The sequence below is a fragment of the Pagrus major genome, chromosome 22, assembly GCF_040436345.1.
Source record: "Pagrus major chromosome 22, Pma_NU_1.0".
NCBI lineage: Eukaryota > Metazoa > Chordata > Actinopteri > Spariformes > Sparidae > Pagrus > Pagrus major.
Window position 1 is genome coordinate 26305943 of NC_133236.1, and position 18234 is coordinate 26324176.

The window sequence follows — 18234 nt, forward strand, 5'->3', positions numbered from 1 at the left end:
TATTCATTAGGACTCAATGGAAATACAGCCAAATGGAGTAATTATGCAGATTTACACCTTTGAGTAATATTCCTTCCTCTTTAAGAAGCCTCCTTTTTTAAGTATAAAAAAAAGAGCTGTTCAACAACCAAACATCACTTCTGTAGTGTGAGTTATCTCTGCTGGGATGTAAAGCAATGAAGGAATTAGGTGACTACAAAGACACCATAGATGACCGTCTTTGTCATGGACTACAAAAATGCATCAGCGAGTCTCAGCTGAATAATCCCATTTACTAACAACAATGTAACATAAATCCTCTATCCAGCCCGAAGCAAGACCTCACAGCCATGATAAATGGAGCTAATGATGAGGGTTGGACAACTTTAAAAAAACAACATTGGCACAAGGGATGAGCAGATACTTGGCTGAACAAGAATCCGGTACAGATAAAAATGTACCTTTTAATGAGTACAAGTATCATCAGAGTAAAATATGTCAATATCTGTACTCGTGATGAAGGAAAATCCTCATTGGGCAGCTGACGGACATTTATTCAGTGGTGGAAAGAGGACTGAAAATCTGCGAGTGGTGCTGTATTATTATACTTCTAAAGTAAAAGTACAGGCAACTCTTCTCAAACACGACTCAGAGTATTAGTTATTTTTTAACAATTGATGTTTAATGCATTATCAATAGCAGGCATTCAATCAAAGGGGTTTCTGTTTCTCCAAATCTTCAGTCTCAGTCACTCCAAACTCCTGCTCTGTTCTGATCAGAGGTCATAGTCACCTCAGAGGTCATGGTCACCTCGGATTAGATTACATACAAGTCAATGTTTAGACGCGATTAGATGCAAATGTGTGTTTATTCGCTCCAGGCTGTGTGACTGACTTTTTTTTGTTTTATTTTTGTCCATGTGTCAGGATTTTCATTGGTCCGTTTGAGCAGATTACCTTATTGGCTGCAAAATGCAGATGACAGGTTTGGATATTAATTCAAATTGCACTCAGTACTCAATTATGAATTTAAATAACTGAGTAGATTACATGGTGTAATGCATACTTAAGTTCCAGTTAAATTACACACTTGAAAAAAATACCCAAACACCCCACAAAAAATTACTTAGTTACTGTAATGTGAGTAGATGTAATTAGTTACTTCCACCCCTGCATCTGTTCATTCAAGTGTATTAAAAAGAACTGCACAACTTTCTAATTCTGCTGTTCTGTAAATAGTTTTCTAACAAACAATAATTAGAGCAACCCCTGATCACCCCATATCAGTTTCAGGCTGAAAGCGATGCCCAATCTGAGTCCCGTTTCAGATGCAGATACTTAAGTTGGTCGGACAGAAACAGATAACGGCGTATTTGCTCATCCCTCATCGGTATATTACTGTAAACGGTGACTACCTAGTTTGAAAAAGAAAAACACTTTTTCTCACAAATGAAAAGTTGAATTCATCAACAACTAATCACACCCGACTCATTTCAGTGCACTCACTCAGCTGCAGCCTTACGTGGTCTGAGTTGTAGCTCGTGGTAGCTAATGTTTGCACGCTTTAGGCATACATTGATCCATAACAGACATTACTGAGTCAATTTGCCGACTGTTTGAGTTGTGCTACTTATGAAAACTGTTTAGAAATAAATAGATTATTTCGATGCTCCACAGGTTTGAATGGGTTGCCAGACACTGTAACAGATACCGTGCCTCCAACGGAGTTTATTTAAAAAAGGTGATTGGACTAGGATCTTCATACTAATAATATATTCCAAGATGAAATATTTAAACAGTTGTGAGGGAAACAGTATGGGGGCAAGTTTTTGTTTTTACGAAGAAAGAATAAGCAATTCCGAAGCTTAAGGAGGATTTGAATAACAGGCAGCTGGTCTGTCAAATCAACTCAAAAGACAGGTGCGATAAATCATATACGGTCTCAACGGCTCACCAGGAAGAGCTTGGCAGATTAACAACAGCAGTTTGTTTCATGAGACTCATGAACAGCAGTTTATTAAATTTCTCTAATTAGTTTTTGTAAGAAGACGCAGAACAAAAGCACGACTAGAAAAGGTTCAACTCGAGAACTGCTTCCTGGTTAAATGTCAGACTACATTCTCGCGTTTTGAACTGCTACACAGGTTGAAGCTTTGTGTTTTGTTTTATTTTGGACAGCTACGAATCTAAAAAAAAAGAGCTTATTTTATAACCTTGGCATTGCTCCTGCTCCTACGCACCAGTGCCTGAAGTTTGCTCCTGCATACATTGGAAGCACTTTCCTAACCTTAAAATTTCATAATTCTAACCGGCGAGGATCATCAAGTTTTTATATAAGCCCATCACATAAATACTCAAAGCTGTTTAAGATTATCACGATCACTTTCAGGCCGTTTTCTGAAGGCATTTGTTCGTATCTGCTTTGATAAATGAGCCCCATTAGCTGCTGATCCTGTACTTTGTAGCCCACCACCGGATTTGGCAGGTACGGCTCTGCTGTGAGACGCAGTTGGCTCTACTGCAGCGCTGCACTGTTGGGCCAAAACTCTAAAGATAGTAGAGACTCCAACAGGGAGGAAGCCAGTCCACAGCAGGACTAAACCCTGGCCGGTGGAGATAAGGGAACTGTTATTCAGGGCTTTTTTTTTTCTTTCGCCTCCACATAAGGAGGAAGAACTGCACAGGTCTGAAGTGCAGTTGTAATATGGAGTGCTAATAACATTCAGAAGTCATTAGTCAGTGCATGTGAATGGCTGCCTTGTTTGATATGCAGATGGCTGGTGGGGATTGTATATGAAAGCTGGGGAATGGCATGAAACGGTGCGACAGCCAGAGTTGATTTGCTCCGCTCATGGAGTGATTGATGCAGAGATTGTTTACACACGCAGCCAATTTTTATTTTTTTCTCACTGTGTGTGTACGTCTGCATTTCTGCATGCGCTCGTGTGTTTTCAGCACTTCACTGAGTATATGTACATACGGTATGTATGCCACTGTGCACACATTCGCGTTTTATTTGTGTGTCTGTCTGTGCGTCTGCATACATCAGCCCGGCCTCAGCCAAGGTTTCTCACCTTCCAGCTCTGGCTCGCGGCGCCCTGACTCCTAATTTGCAGTCCTCCCTGCCTCCCTCGCTCCCCATCTCTCCATCCATCTCACTGAGGGTTTCACGCTCCTAACCGTGAAATTCACCCACATTCACAATTATGTCTTCAATCAGAGCCATCTCAAAGCTAGTAGGATGCAGCCTTTCTCTGGGAACGGCAGGAGGTCCACATCAACGCTCAAAGGACTGAGCGGGCTTATTCCTGCCTTCGCTCTCCCCACTAATGACTGACAGATTTTTAGGGATGGGAGCAGTCAAGTTCGGGAGGCTTTTAACTTGCAATCAGGTACCCTGGGCCTGCATGCTCCTCAGCATGTTGATCCTTTGGCAAACCAATATGATTGCAGATATTGAATAATTCATGGGTGTCTAATGATGTGTCAATCACAGATGGTTTTGTTTTATTTATCGCGCTCTATGCACAGGTTTGTGCGTCCTCTAAGCTCTATTGCAAGTTAATATTGCATGAAGACTGTTAGCGACATGACACCGAGTACAGCAACTAGCTCTTCTCATCAGGGATGTTGTGCTGTTTGGCTAACAAGTCTGTGGATAATGTTCCCGGGCTTCTTTATGGCTTTTCAAACTAAAATGACCTTTTAGATTGCAGCACATAAACATGTGCCTGTAAAAAATCTGCAGAGAAAGCTCCATTGTTCATGTGTTGCTTTTTCAGCTTCATTAACCGGCACATTTGCTTGTTGTTGTTGTAGTTGTTGTTGTTGTGAAAGCGCCCCTGCACTTTACCGCTCCACAGTGTATAGCATTCTCCGACATCTAGTTTGGATTTTCAGTATTGTTGTTTTTCCATCACTTTGAAGGCTGTCGAAGAATTGTCGGCCTTGACTTAACCAATGCATTTATCCTGCTCTTAACGAAACCCACCTCCAGCTATTCCTTGAGTTTTACTTTTTCCATTAAGCGACGTTCTACTTTTGGCCAGCACAATAGGCCATTTCAAGAAAGGCGGAGGCGAATCGTAATGCCTCCAAGACCTTGCGGAGGAGCACTGAATGGCTCCCGGGAAATTTCATCAACTCAACCATGACCAAGAAGATATGGCAAGATGGAGAATCCAGCGGGAGGTTCCATCATGCCTCACGCTGCACACACACAGTCAAAGTCTTCTGTGGGCTGCTCTCTGAACTGACAAGTCCTTAAGTACTTGATGTCCGCGGGTGGTGTGCACGCTGGGGTGCCAGTCACCCAGAGAAAGGTCCCCTTCTGTGGGACACCAGGGGTGGGAGAGACTCCACGTCACACTCGTAGAAGGAAGAGGCTACAGCTGCTCTTTGAGTTGTGGGGAGGCTGCCCGTGTGAGTGTGCTCTGACGGGGATCTGCTCCTTTTGTCTGCAGGCAGAAAGAAGCTGTCACGCAGCCAGAAAGAGGAGATCTCAGTCGGTCCGCTCCATTCAGACTTCCTTTGCCCACGCATAATGCCATCTAACATCTAGATCTCACACACTGAATGCAGATGCATTTTAAAAGCACACACTGGATGTATAGAGGCAGCTCTCTTGCAGCACAATGACTTGGAGATGGAGGTCCTTCTTTGTCCATTTCAGCTCCCTGCCCAACAGCACTCTCTTTTGGAGACAGTGGGGAAATAATCAGCAGGGCGATGATGCTAATAACAACGGAGTGCCCCGTTGCTCTGCAGCCCCGGGTATTCAGGACCCTGCAGCGAAACAGTCAAGAAAGAGGGGAAGGAGAGAGGAGAGGAGCGAGCCAAGAAGAGTTTAGCAGCGCAGAGCCGACGGGAGGAGATGAGAGGAGCGTGTATATGCAGCAGCCCCCAGGTGGGCCTGTGAGCTCTGCACAATCAGTCACACTGGAACCAGTGGGCTCATGTGAAGACACCCTCACTCTTCTCTCCACGCCCCTCCAGCCTCTCTGCACCAATAATGAACTGATGAGCTGTTGTGCATGTCTTTTATACGCCTGTGTGTAGCTGTGTGGATCTGTTTCCCAACGTACTAGGTCAGACAGAGCCTGGGGCTAGTTTCGGAGGGGGGTAACGGGTGGTTGCGGAGGGGGGGGGGGCGGGCAGCCAGCCCCGGTAGCCCCGCAGCATGGCACTGTGGTCGGGGACAACGGGTTCCCAGAGCCCCCCTGCTGAGGCGTTTCCCCCCCGCTGAGCTAATCCCCTGCTCCTCAGGATTAACCAACTTCACAGCACTGGCCCCTACTGCGCTGTCAAGGCACCAGTTCAACTTCCAACCCTACCCCAGCCACCATCCCTCCACCCTCATTACCCTCCTTAAATGTTGATTTTCACTTCTCATATCTCATGTCTCATGTCTCTTGCTGTCCGATGCACTCATTGCCTTTGCACATTATAATTGACGTGTTTACTTTATGTCATGGCTAATGAGTTTTCAAACCATTCTACCACATTCAAATTTTAGAAATATGTTGTTGTTTTTTACTAATTACTAACTTAACTCATTCCATCATATTAAGAAAATTTATGAGCAAACTTTTTGAAGTTTGTTTCAGTTGTGTAATCCATCAGCGTGAACATCAAGGAAATGTTGTTTTTTTTGTCAAAGTTACTTAACAGGTATGAAGTGAAGTTATGCAGACTTTTTAAGTAAATCTGCTCTTAATTAGCATTTTCTGACATGATTAATCACAGGTCATTTTCATGATCCATTAAAAGTTTAAGTCGTTTGACAAGTACTGCTCCGGGGAACTGTGAGTGGGATTTTTTTTGTCCCCATCTGCTTTTTTTTCCCGACTTTTCATACACTTTTTAGAAATTAATAACAAAAAAAGAAAGCAGATTTGTTCACTTTAATTAAAAATTAAACAAGTGCCTTGATTCTCACTGATCTTGACACATAAGATCATGTGCTTATCGGCAATATATTGTTCCTGCATCGCAAAGTACGCATACGCAATAGTGAGATAGCAGGAAGTAAGGCAAATGAACTCAAACAGGTCATACTACAACTTTTCTGCTACTTTATAAAAAAAAGGAAACTCCCACAGTTCTCATTTTCCATGACTAATCTACAAGAGAAGTCTGTCTAATATTAGATAATTACAGTCCGATAAGGGTTCTCTCGGATATATGAGAGTTTTGCTTGTGAGCTACTTGCAGGCTCTGCATGCACAACGAACCACAAACATTCTTGATCATTTTATCAAACAAAGCAGAGTCTGCCTTGTTTGTTTTTAATAAAATGCATTCCCCTACAAGATCCCCTAATCATCCACTGATGATTAATTATTTCAAAACAAAGCTAATCAAGTTTCATGGGGAAAATTCCTCGAAAAAAATCTGTTTCTCAGAAATTACAGAAGACCAAAATAAAAGCAATTTTTTTCCAGTAACGTGCAGCCCTTGTGCCTGTGATTTGTAGTAAAGGAGCTTAAAACCCACACTAGTACAGTCCTTTGAAAGGGCATCCATAATGACATGATTTCAACAGTCACGCTCCTCCTGAGTAGTTCATATCAAACTTATTCTACCTTTGTACGGCTCAAAACATGTCTCCCACAATACACACTTCTTTTTGAATGTGTATTTTTATGTTGAGTGTTGGCAGAGAGAAGCCTTTTTTTTATTTTTGTGTACTACATGTATGTGCACAGTCATTTCTAAGCTCCATGGAGGAGCTGCTGTGTCTCTGTGATTTTTTTTAGGGCTCGAGGGCTGAAAGAGAGTGGGCCCAAATCAGGCAGATCATCACATCTCTCTCATACATCTCTCTTTCTCTCCACGCCGTCTCACCTCCCTCTATCCTCCCCCCGGTTTCCTCTTTTAACCACAATCTCCATCCTCTCCTGCACCTTCTGTCCCATTGCTGCCTCCGTCTCTCCACAGCGCTGATTAGGTGGGCAGGAGATGATGGGTGTATTTGGGGCCTGCGAGGCCGGCGAAGTCGAATCTGTCTGACATGCTCGAGCAAAGACAGTGTCTCCTCTTCAGTGTCTTCTAATGGAGCTCTGAGGTCTCAGAGACATGGAGGTAGATGATGTAAAGTGCACGTGGGAGCGTGCATGTGTGTGTGTGCATGACAGCTATAGAAAAGTGTTGGCGAGCAGCTGCAGGTGTGCCTGAGGATAGTATTAGGGGAAGGTAGAGGGAGGCTGCAGGTAATGAGTAGTACGAGCTGTATGTGCTCACAACTCGTTGAAGAACGATGGGCTGGCACTTCGGACAATTTCCAGCCTTTATCAACAAGCAAGTGGTTTTCCTCTCGCCTTTTTCTATCCTTTCTTTCTCTCTTCCACCTCCCACCTCTGTCAACGCACACATATTAAAACAAAGGCGTATTCCCCCTGTATCCCCCTCTCTCTCATCTCGCCCAGTCATTCCTGCAGTCAGTCAGGTTGCTGGCTAATTATCAGTGGTTAGGATGTGACAGATGCCGCCGAGTTTTTGGCAGTCAGTTCGCCGTCCCCCCACAGGAAGAGGCAACAACTGACCTTTAGAAAGCGTAGGCCTGGCAAACCATCGCAATATCCAGACACGGCACCTCGCCGGCACCCAGGGAGGGATCGACTCTGGAGGTGGGAGGGTTAGTGGTTATATATAGATTTGTCCTGTACGTGCGTGTGTGTGTGTGTGTGTGTACACCCAAGGTGAGGGTGCTCACATCAAAACGAGATAAGTGCAGACACGGTGCTATTTTCAACATTTGTACTTCCAGTGTGTGTGTGTGTGTGTGTGTGCATAGTGTATGTGTGTGCGCACCGGTAAGCATTTTAATTTATTTTCAATGGAAATGGGAATCATTTATTAATGGGCCCCATTAAGGGGAGCCAATAGGAACCCATATTTCTGAAGACCCTTTGTTTTTTCCTAACACTTCCCTAACTTGTTTATTTATTGATGAAAGTTGATTTACACTCAGCCTTCCCTTCTAATCTGTTTTCGTTGTTTGTTTTATTATTTTTCATCCTTTTCGGCTATATATATTAGCTTTGTTTGTTACAGCCCAAAGGTATACGAAGTAAGAACGCACGAAACTTAATGAAAGCTTCTCATTAGGTGTTTCTGTTTACATAATAGCCAGCAGTGATTAAAGCCGACACAGTTTTTTGCAAAAGACAACAGTAACACAACACAGTTTGCAGCTTCCCTCAAAATACACAAAATACCCTCGCAACTTAGCAATCAAACCTCAAGCTTTGCCACCGCCACTTTCTCCTCAGCAATTTAGGTGTCGCTTTTAATTCCAACACCCCCTCCCATCGCCCCTATACCACCACCCCACACCCCACAGTGCTGCCCTACATGGCTGCTATCAACACAGGGGCTTACTTTGGTAATGAAGTGGGGTCTCAGTCTTCCATCTCCTGTCTAGTTTTGAAGAGTGCGGAGCAGTAATTGGTGTGCGACCTACACCACCGGCAGCACTCATGTCCCCTGTCCTACGTGACATTCCCATCCAATTAAATCTGCGTCCACGCACACACACACGCATGCTCACACACAGAGGCACTAAAAGAGCACACACTCACTATTATCATGGCTCCCTAAATTCTCTCTCTGATAGTCTTTCAAGGTGCCTTTTTTAAGTTGACACAAGTGTTGTACAGGATATCTGCAGTTTATCTTCATAGTGTGTGTATATGTGTACGCGTGTGTGTGTGTGTGTGTGTACACATGCATGGACAGATTGTGCGCTCACACATTGAGGATGCAGACTTCTGCTCTGAATGAGTTCATTCAGAGGGATTATGGGTAAATCTGTGTGGCCAGTGGATGGATTGCACTCTGGCTCGCAAGGATTAGCTGAAGGTGACACTGAGGTGACAGGTCTGTGTCCATCTGTGTTTGTATGTGCTGCCATAGTCTACTGTGTGTGTGTGTGTGTGTGTGTGTGTGTGTGTGTGTGTGTGTGTGTGTGTGCACGTATGTCTGTGTTATTAGCCTGCAATGTGCTGTAATCCATCAGCGTTAATGAGTTGTGTGTGTGTGTTCTCCTGCAGTGATGGCAGTGGTGTGTGTGTGTGTGTGTGTGTGTCTTTTGGCTGACCTTGACTTCAGTCTGTCGGATGAACACACTCCAAGGCCGTCCATACGGAGAGCAAGACTCCATCAGTTCCCCAGATGTCATCATACACAATCTGTCTGATGTGTGGATCATGAGCGAATAACAAGCAAAACAGCTCCCCGCCCCCCCCTCTTCCTCCTGAGGGGAATGAGAGAGACCTGGGAGTTCATGAATGTGGAAGAGTGTCAAAGGTTAAATCAGTGGCACCCAACCTGCAGGATGTGACCCCTCAAGGGGCCCAAAGATAAATCTGACAGGTCAAAGGATGACTAAAGGGGGATTTTACCTTCAATTGATGAGATGAAACAACCTTAAACCGTTCACAGCTTATTTCCATACCATGGCCATGACGTGTCAAGGGTTCACGAGCCAAAAATGTCCAGAGACTCCTTGGATGTTCATATGTAAATTAAATCGTGTTGCACAAAATTCTTACATAGAGATTAGTTGTTACTGAATGTTTACGCTGATTTGACTTCCAGGTCTAATTGTAGGGTAGCTAATGTGACTGCTAACAGTTAAAACTAGCATTAGCTCAATTACATGACTCATTGTAAGGAAGTAATGATCTGACACCACAAAATATTGCACAAAAGACTTTGGATCACACTAAATACTTTAGCTAGGTTAGCATGATTGGATATTTCCTACTCGTTCTTAACATACCATTTTTAAATGTTTGCACATATTGATTACATAGCTTACAGATCCCCCCCAGCCCACACTTCAATGTTGAAAATTGGTGGAGCTACCCTTTAATGATGCAACCCAAGTTAGTAAGACACTAGTCTGAAACTACCTAGTAACTACTAAGGATTTAGAAAGACAAGTAAACATACTAACAGATTTACAAATAGCCAGTGCATCCCAATTCAGGAAACCAAGCTGCTGGTGGAACGCTTTCTCCTGCTTTCATTTTCAAGTTTTCAGTTTGGAAGCTGATGCTAATAGCAGCTGAGGAAAGTACAGCCCATCATTCATGTCATTCATGTCATTCACGCAACTGCTGTCATGTGAGTTCCCCCAAGCGAAGCTGCAAGCATGTCAGCAAAAGGATGCGCTTCACATAGGACACAAATACCCAAACATTTGCATTTCAGAGCAGCGCAGAGCCCTTCCTGTACAAGTGTAGGGACTCAGTAGATTTCGCCATCAAACATTGATTAGCAACCCCGGGAGAGAGTACACAGGTACAAACAGCTGTCACATGCCGAGAAAATTAACACGGGGAACAGAGGTGCATACAAACGAGTTCAAATTAGTTGTCACGAAGCTGCTGCTTTTGTTTTCATCCCTCGCAATTTACGTAAAGCGGTTGTTTGTGAAATAGAGCTCGGCAAAGTGCGAGTCAGTGCGTGTAACTCCTGCCACATCTGACAAGCCTCTCTATGTCCAAAAATGCCGTAGTACAGAATGTAGAGATCATAAAAGACACCACCAGTACTTCTCCATCATCACTGTTAACCTACAACATACCTTCTTACACTTACAGTCATGCAGTAAACACCGCCATCAAGGCCGTATTGAAAAGCGTTCATGACAACCACAAGGCATGACATTGTATTTTATTATCTAATAAAAATGAAAAGCTAAAAGCAAAATTTCTCGATTTCTGGTCCCGCTCTGGTGCTCAGATGTGTGTTTTATTTTCAGGATACGTGGCCAAACACAGATGGTGTCAGACTCTGAGAGGTAATTCCAGTGCAGATACAATGGAGTTTGAGTACAGGACATGGTAAACATTAGATTTCGGTTCCAGACCTTCAGGAAAGATATTCAATCAAAGATGGACAAATTTGTTGTCTGAGGGATACAGATTCTCCCACCAAAAGGAATCCTCAGTAGACTAAACTGCATGCAATAGGTTCACTTATGTTCATACACGCCGTGGATTGAAAGCAATTGTGTGTAACTGTTAGTGTGCGAGTCTGAGAAAAAGAGTGACGTTGGCGGTTTTGGAGACGCGGCCTATGTGCGAGTGCTGGTGCCCAGCAGACAGCAGGGTGATACTGGAGGTGTGGGCACAGGCCTCACAGTTTGTGTGATGTGCTCTGACACACAGATGGCAGCTGACACAACACAGATAGACTCTCACTCTCTCGCACCCACTCTCACTCCTCCTCCTTCCTCTCCTCTCCAAAATGGATGTTCTCTCTCCTGTTGGCGCTCTATGCGATTTCGTCTGTCACCTGACTGATAGACATTCAAATTGATGCGAGAGATATTGTCACCACTCTCCTTTCCTGGTTTTCATTTCCTCCTTCCTCTACCCCCTCTCCTCATTCACGTTTCCCATCCCTTTTTGTCATCCTCGTCCACGCTGCGATCGTGCCCAGGTGCGAGAGAAGCATTTTGGATGAGATTCTTGCAAATATGCAAAGAAGCAGGATGTCACGGTTGAATGGTTTCAAATGAACATCCACCGTCACTATCAGCAGCTTTCTTTGTCAAAAACAGCCAACATGCACCTCACATGTGCAGCAGAATTTGCTTTAAAATGAAAGTTCAGCAGACAATTTGAATTGCTTTTTTTTTTTTTTTCTCACCACTACTCTATATAGAGTAGTTTTTGTCATGCTGTTGAGATTTCCCCCCACCTAGCCGCTAATGAACACACTTGGCAAACGTGGGAAATGTTAATGTAAGCAAATGATGCCTATGTTTGTGTGCAAATTGTTTTGAATGCCCTCCAGGCCGGAGCTGATTCACACAGTAGCCCTGTTTTCCTCAAGCCAAATCAGAACCTCTCAGTTCATTACTCCTGACAGGAAACAGAGGGCTATGAGGGATTGATGCACTCACACACACATGCACCCCCACTCTTCTTGTGCCTGTTCCAACGGCCCTATAGAAAACAAATCAAACTACTGTCGAACATGGGGTTGCATGCAAATGTCTTTTCTGCACTGAGGTCTGCTGGTTTAATGACACCCAACAGCAGATGGGGGAGCTTGCAAACTTGGGGGTTAATTGTAAAAATAAAAGAAGATAGTCTGGTTTTATAGTCCTTGATTGGAAAGAGAAACTTAATGAATAAATCAAAATTACACATGTAACAAGGTTGAAAGACAGTCTAGGAGTACTTAGTGCTAAATGCTAACATAAGCATGCTAATAGTTTGGGGGGTTAACATAAATATATTGAGCAGGTATGTTAAAGATCTTAGTTTAGCATTTTAGCATTCTAACATTTGCTGCCATTGACTGTATAAATCATGGATGGAGCTTCCGGGTGTGAAAAGTGAAGCCGATGCAGAAGTGGCTTACAGCTGCATTCTTTCTGATGGCCAGCAGGGGGGAAATTGGTTGCAGAAAGAAGTCAGATTGCATGTAAGCTTATGAGAAAATGACCCGAGCAGTTTCCTTATGAGTTTGTGGTCTCAATCGCTAGTTTCAAGTCTTTTTTTTAATAAGGCATTATGTTTACTTTGTACATTACGGCCCCACTTAGAGTAAGGTAGATGATAAAGCAGGGTATGCTTTAAGGGCGTGGCTACCTCATGTGGTTCTCAGTCAGATCAAATCAGGATATCCTCCCCAGCTCCACCCTTTTGTCCAAATATGGTCAAAAAGCCAAGACAGCAACAGCCACAATGCCAAACTAGAGGCTTCAAAACAGCCGTGCACTCGTCAGCGTGTTTACTACCTACACCTTTTTACGTAGCACTAAACAGTCTGTGCAGGTTAGGCTGATTGAAATGGATTGGTTTTACAGGAATCTGTTCATAAATCAAAGTATTGGTCGAATTAAAATCAAAAGTTTGCCCTGATGAAGTAGTTAGATGATGAAAAGTTAAATTACAATACATCCTTGGGGGGGACATAAATGTCGCCAAATTTCATTTCATTGCTGACGTGTTCGTCTGAACCAAAGACAAATTTGCACTGCCATCCCCTCGAGCCACACTGCTAGCATGGCTAAAATACAATCAGTGCAGTGAACAGATGTGTGTCAAAATTTCATCTACTCCCCTCTGTGATGATGAAAACCAAAAGTGACACTTCAATTTGGTTTGCAAACTGACCGCTTCTCTTTTTCCAAACAAGGCAAATTCACCCACACGACAAACACAGCTTTAGCGATCCGTGTTCGTGCATTTTTGAGAGTGTGCATGTGGACAGCGGGACGAGAATGCGAGATGGACAGAGAGATAGTGTTCGTGCCAGTGAGATAGATAACTGGGCTGTTGCAGGGATTAATGTGAATTTGTAACTTAAGGGCATGACTTCCTGCTCGATAGGATCTAGAGCATCAGCTCCTCTCCGCAGGCGATTAATTCAATGCTGCTTTTTTTTTTTTTTTTTGCAACTTCAATTGCATTCCGGTGCACGCGCTCAGTTTTTAAAGGTTACAGTGCTGTTAGTGTGGTGTGTGGTGCAAGCATGGTTAAACAGCTTGAGTAAATGCAGTTTTGTGTCTTTCCCCTGTTTGTGCATCATCCTGCTCTACAAGGTGTTTGGCTTGATTATCTAGTGTAGGGAATACTGCTACTGTTAAGCAGTCAGTGTTGTATCTGCAGCATGATGCACTCGTCTGCCTCTTAATGGATCTTTTTGTCCGCGCTGAGGTGTATAGAGCCCGAGTGGTTTTGTTATCTGAGTGAGGCGTACTATGGTTTTCTTTCCCAGTCCTCCCTCCAGCCCTCCACTGTGGTTTTTTTTTCACTTTATGTATGCTGTAGTTTGTATCTCAGGGGAAATGGATCTGTGTCAGTATCTCAAGGACTGGCAGCCCCATCTATTATAGTTTATCATATTGTATGTGTGTGAAAGAGAGAGACAGAGAGGTATGGAGAACAGTGTGGTTCATCATCCACACTCCCCCTGCAGGTAACCATATTAGTGAATTGACTGTGATGCCACAGGCGCCCCTCCACATGATTAGATTGTTTGGGTGAAAGAGAGGGATGCGGTCTATGTGTAGGTGGAAAGGATGGAAAGTAGCTTCAAGAGGCAGACATTGGTCAACAACTTGTAAAAAAAAATCTGCTATTACCGATGAGTTCTGCACTTTCAGTCATCCTCCGCAGTGCAGCCATTATTTTAAACCGTCTTGACTTACTGACTCACGCTTTTTCGTATTTATTCCTCTGTTCTAAAGCATCTTGGTGCTGCTCCATCGCAGGCTGAGAAAAGCAAGATGACACACGCAAGGCTTTCAGGAGCGTAATGTCACCGAGCAAATCCATACGCCTTGCTGCATCCATTAATTTTTATGGTCTTTGACTGGGCTGCGCGTTTCCTGTTTAATGTTACTATGCAAGGGCTCGAGGGGCAATTTGTGCTCGCGCGCCACATTTCCTCGGCTCGTCATCACTTAGCTGGTGGAGCCCACGTCCGGAGACATGTTCCAGTGTTTTGAAGACGACAGAAATGGCTTTTTTTTTAAGAACAAGGTTGCAGCTTATCTTCCAGCTTTATGTTGAGATGCAGGATGAAATCAGTGGAGATAAAGAGCTCGCTCAGACGATCCCCAACGGATCGAGGAGCCTAGTCCTCTTATATATATCTTAAATAGAGACCTACACTCAGGCTCATATTGAGTTAGCAGTGCAGAAGTACTGTAGGGAGCCAGACAGCCACCAATCAATAAATGTGCAGTTTATGTGTATTCAGAAAATGCACCCCAGTCTACCCCCATCCTTGTATTTAACGCCTGGTATTTAGTGTATATATATTCTCCAGAACGTAGGCTGCTGACTGGCATAAGGTTTAATTCTTCATGCGCGCTATGCAGAGCCAGCAGGCAGGTGAGAGGATGGCAAATCTGTCTGCTGTCAACATCAACAAACATGGCAGGTGTGACTGTGCATTGAACATTATGGTTATCATGAACATTATGTTCTTATCCAGACGGGTAGAGGCCGGGGAAACGTTCATACTGCATGGGTCACTGTTACACCTGGCTGACATCAGATTGAAGTTCTGATTCGTTGTCGGTCACAGTGTGTGCCGTGAGCATTAACATAGTTTCCTTTGTCCAGATAACATATTCAGAGGCAAATCTACCCGAAAGCATGGCCTCTTTCATTCATTCATTCCCAATCTCTGTCTACCCTTCCTATCCGTCTTTCTTTCCGTCTCTCCGCCGACACAAAAGAGCAACAATCCTTCATTGTTTGTTCTGTTGTAACCCCGCAGACACATTTTCGAGATGATTTTCCCTGCGTGATGAAACAAGCCCTGTCAGGAGCTACAGCCGATTACATGGCTCCATGCGGTGATCAGTCTTTGTGTATAAACACTTTTTAAAAAAAGCAATCGATGCAGCGCAACATGTTGATGGATAAACTCCTACAGTGTCTTAGCGACAATGAAAGAGCCCTGTCTGCCTTTTCCGTCTGACGGAAGGCTTCAGAGAGAAGACGAGCAGAGACATAGTCTTTGTTTATGTAATGAGCGCAGTGTTTTGTTTCTCTGTCTCTCTCCGTCCTCCGTCTCCTCCGCCTCGGAGATATAATCGAAGCATATACACCCACTCTGAGGATGTCTTTTTTTAGTGTTGGTCCTAATGTCTGATAGTGAATCACACGTATAATGGATTCAGTCAGATTCGTGACCTCTGCTCCTGTCTGAGACGTTGAGTCTCTTCTGACCTGCACGTGTTCGTCTTAATCAGAACTGCTGACCCTTTCAACTGCATGATGGCTATGTCATGTTTACATTAATGGCCCTTAAAATGAAATGGGGGCTCACATGAGCACACTGTTATCTGACAAAGTTACAACTACACTTCTAATTGCACGATAGATTTCTTTGCTTTTCTCTCTGATTTAAGAACGCAGGATTGAGATATTAACACCCCTTAAGAAGTTGTTGCAGCGAACGTGTTAGAGCGAACAGGTTCCTAGTCACACATCCAGCAACAGTGGCATTCATTTGGAGTCATGTCTCTGGCAACCTGCTGAATATAAGTCTAATATGCACTCTAGATGTAGCTCTGTTTTTTAGCTCCCGAGGGAAAGATCAGGCTCTTTAGCTGCTAAATGATCTCTCTTTTCATTCTTAACTAAACTGGTCAAGGCAGATGGCCGCCCACCTACAGTCCGGTCTGCGCCGAGGTGTCTGCCTGTTAAAAGGCAAGGTTTTCTCGTTGCCAAGTGCCTTCTCGTGGGGGAATCTTGGTTAGTTTAGACATGCTCTAATTGAAAAGTGTCATGAGATAACATTTTTTTTTTTGAAGAGGACCCCATACCCAAGGATAAGTTTGCAAAAAGGAAAAATTATTTAATAGAATGAATTAACCAAAACCATGGGAGTCTGGAGGCCTGGCCAAAAACAACAGAAAGGATGGGAAAGTCTGGGCCAGCCACACAGTTGGCTGTAGGACCCAGAATTTCTGTCCCTAAACTATATTAAAAAACAAACTGCACAAACCAAACTTACAAACAAAGCCTTGAAAACTGGACTGCCAGACCTCCATCCTCCAATGGAATGGGCACAAAATAAGGAACAAAAAAGACTCCAAGATGGTCAGAGTTGCATTATCTGGAGAGGAGGGCTCCTTCTCACCAGCCTCCTCTTGGGGCAGGGCCACCCACTACTCACCTGATCAGGAGCGCCTGAGAGAGAAGGGAGGAAGAAAGAATAACAGGAACGACGGGAGCATGTAACATTCATGTAAAAATATTTATTAGCGCAGTTTAGTCATGAATACAAGAAGTTCTTGAAAAAAAACTTGAGAATATGTTAACATGCTTTAATGCTGAAAATCACATCACTGTATTCCCCCTCTGTCTGAAACGCTCTCTTTTAGCTCCTGTCTCTTTAAGACCGCCCCTCCTGAATACCAAGTCTGCTCTGATTGGTCAGCTCACACACACCTGAACCAGCACCGCTTACCGTTTCTCCGATTGGCTCCGTCTTGTTGTCAGCGTCCAGTTAGCTTCACTTCTATCGTGAATACCGGCGTCTATTATGCAAATGTGTGACATGGTGACGTCGTGTGATGTCACAAAGTCGCGGAAGTAAAGGCGGGACTACTGACGAGGCGTTTCAGGATCAGGTGTAAGCAGTGAACAGAAAAAGCATAATTGGTCTCCTTTAAGATTTTAAAGCCAATATGAAAATCTGAGTAATGTGAGAATAATCAGACATCATCATAACATCCGTCTTATATCGTAGCTGACTTTAACAGTAAGTGCTTTATTTGTTCCAGTTGTTTTCTTTTCTCATCAGGACCAGCTGTTTGCAGCAGTCCTGCTGGCCTTTTGTCTGTCCAGTAATCAGCTTCACTCAGCAGCGTCTGATGCTTAAATTTATGAACCTCTCTCGATGTGGTCCAAGGGGTAATTACATCTGCCGGAGAATGAGGCACGCGTCAGTCCTCGCTCTCTCAGCAGGGCTCACTAACTCAACCTGGTGCTGGTGTGTGTGTGTGTGTCTGTTTAAACAGTGCTAATTGGCACTCTGTGTTTCGAGCCCACCTTTCCAAGAGTGTCTTCTGTGTCACCACTCTTCCAGCCTGCCAGTCGAATTAAACCCATCCTCTCGGCAGCTGATGCCAAGACCATTATCAGGACCCCCAAAGGGAAATTTTCCCAAAGGCTAATTCCCCCCGTCTCCTCCCACGCTTTTATCTAACGGCCTTCACAGGAAGTTGGATGCGACCAGCGCTTCCAGGTGTCATTTAAATTCAGGCTGACATCAAATGCCATAGGAGTTGCAGAAGTAAAGCATCCGTAGACTGGAAAAAACACCTGTGGACACCTGTGTGTCTAAGAAAGTAAAAGAAAAGAGAAAGTAAAGGAAATAGACACAGGTGCTCGCTAAAATGAAGGTCACTTAGATAACACTTGTCTCTAAGTGACGTCTTTGGTGATAACGAAAACTTTCCTCAAGTGTTTAATGTGCACCGTTTGTTGTCCTCTGGGACGTTGGCTGCAGCCTCTCATGCAAAGGTGTTTTTCTTCTATAACAGAGACACAACCTTGATCAAGAAGGCTCGCTGTAGTCTAAATGGATGCACGTTTTAATCACAGATCCTGGATCCGTACGCGGCTCTTTAATGAGGCCTGCTCCAGCTGGAGGGCTGTCGGCGCGGCTGCTTTGATCAGTGGCCCATGGACACGGGATTACGCTGCTAACACACCACGCTAATGGAGCCACAGGGCAAAAAAAAAACAAAAAAACACACACG

At 44.0% G+C, this 18234-nt stretch overlaps 1 protein-coding gene across 5 annotated transcripts in view; it reads left to right on the plus strand.

Moving 5' to 3' along the window:
• Positions 1–18234, plus strand: part of LOC141017540 (kelch-like protein 29) — a 214464-nt gene that overhangs the window by 182723 nt on the left and 13507 nt on the right. The gene's annotated exons all lie outside the window — the stretch shown is intronic.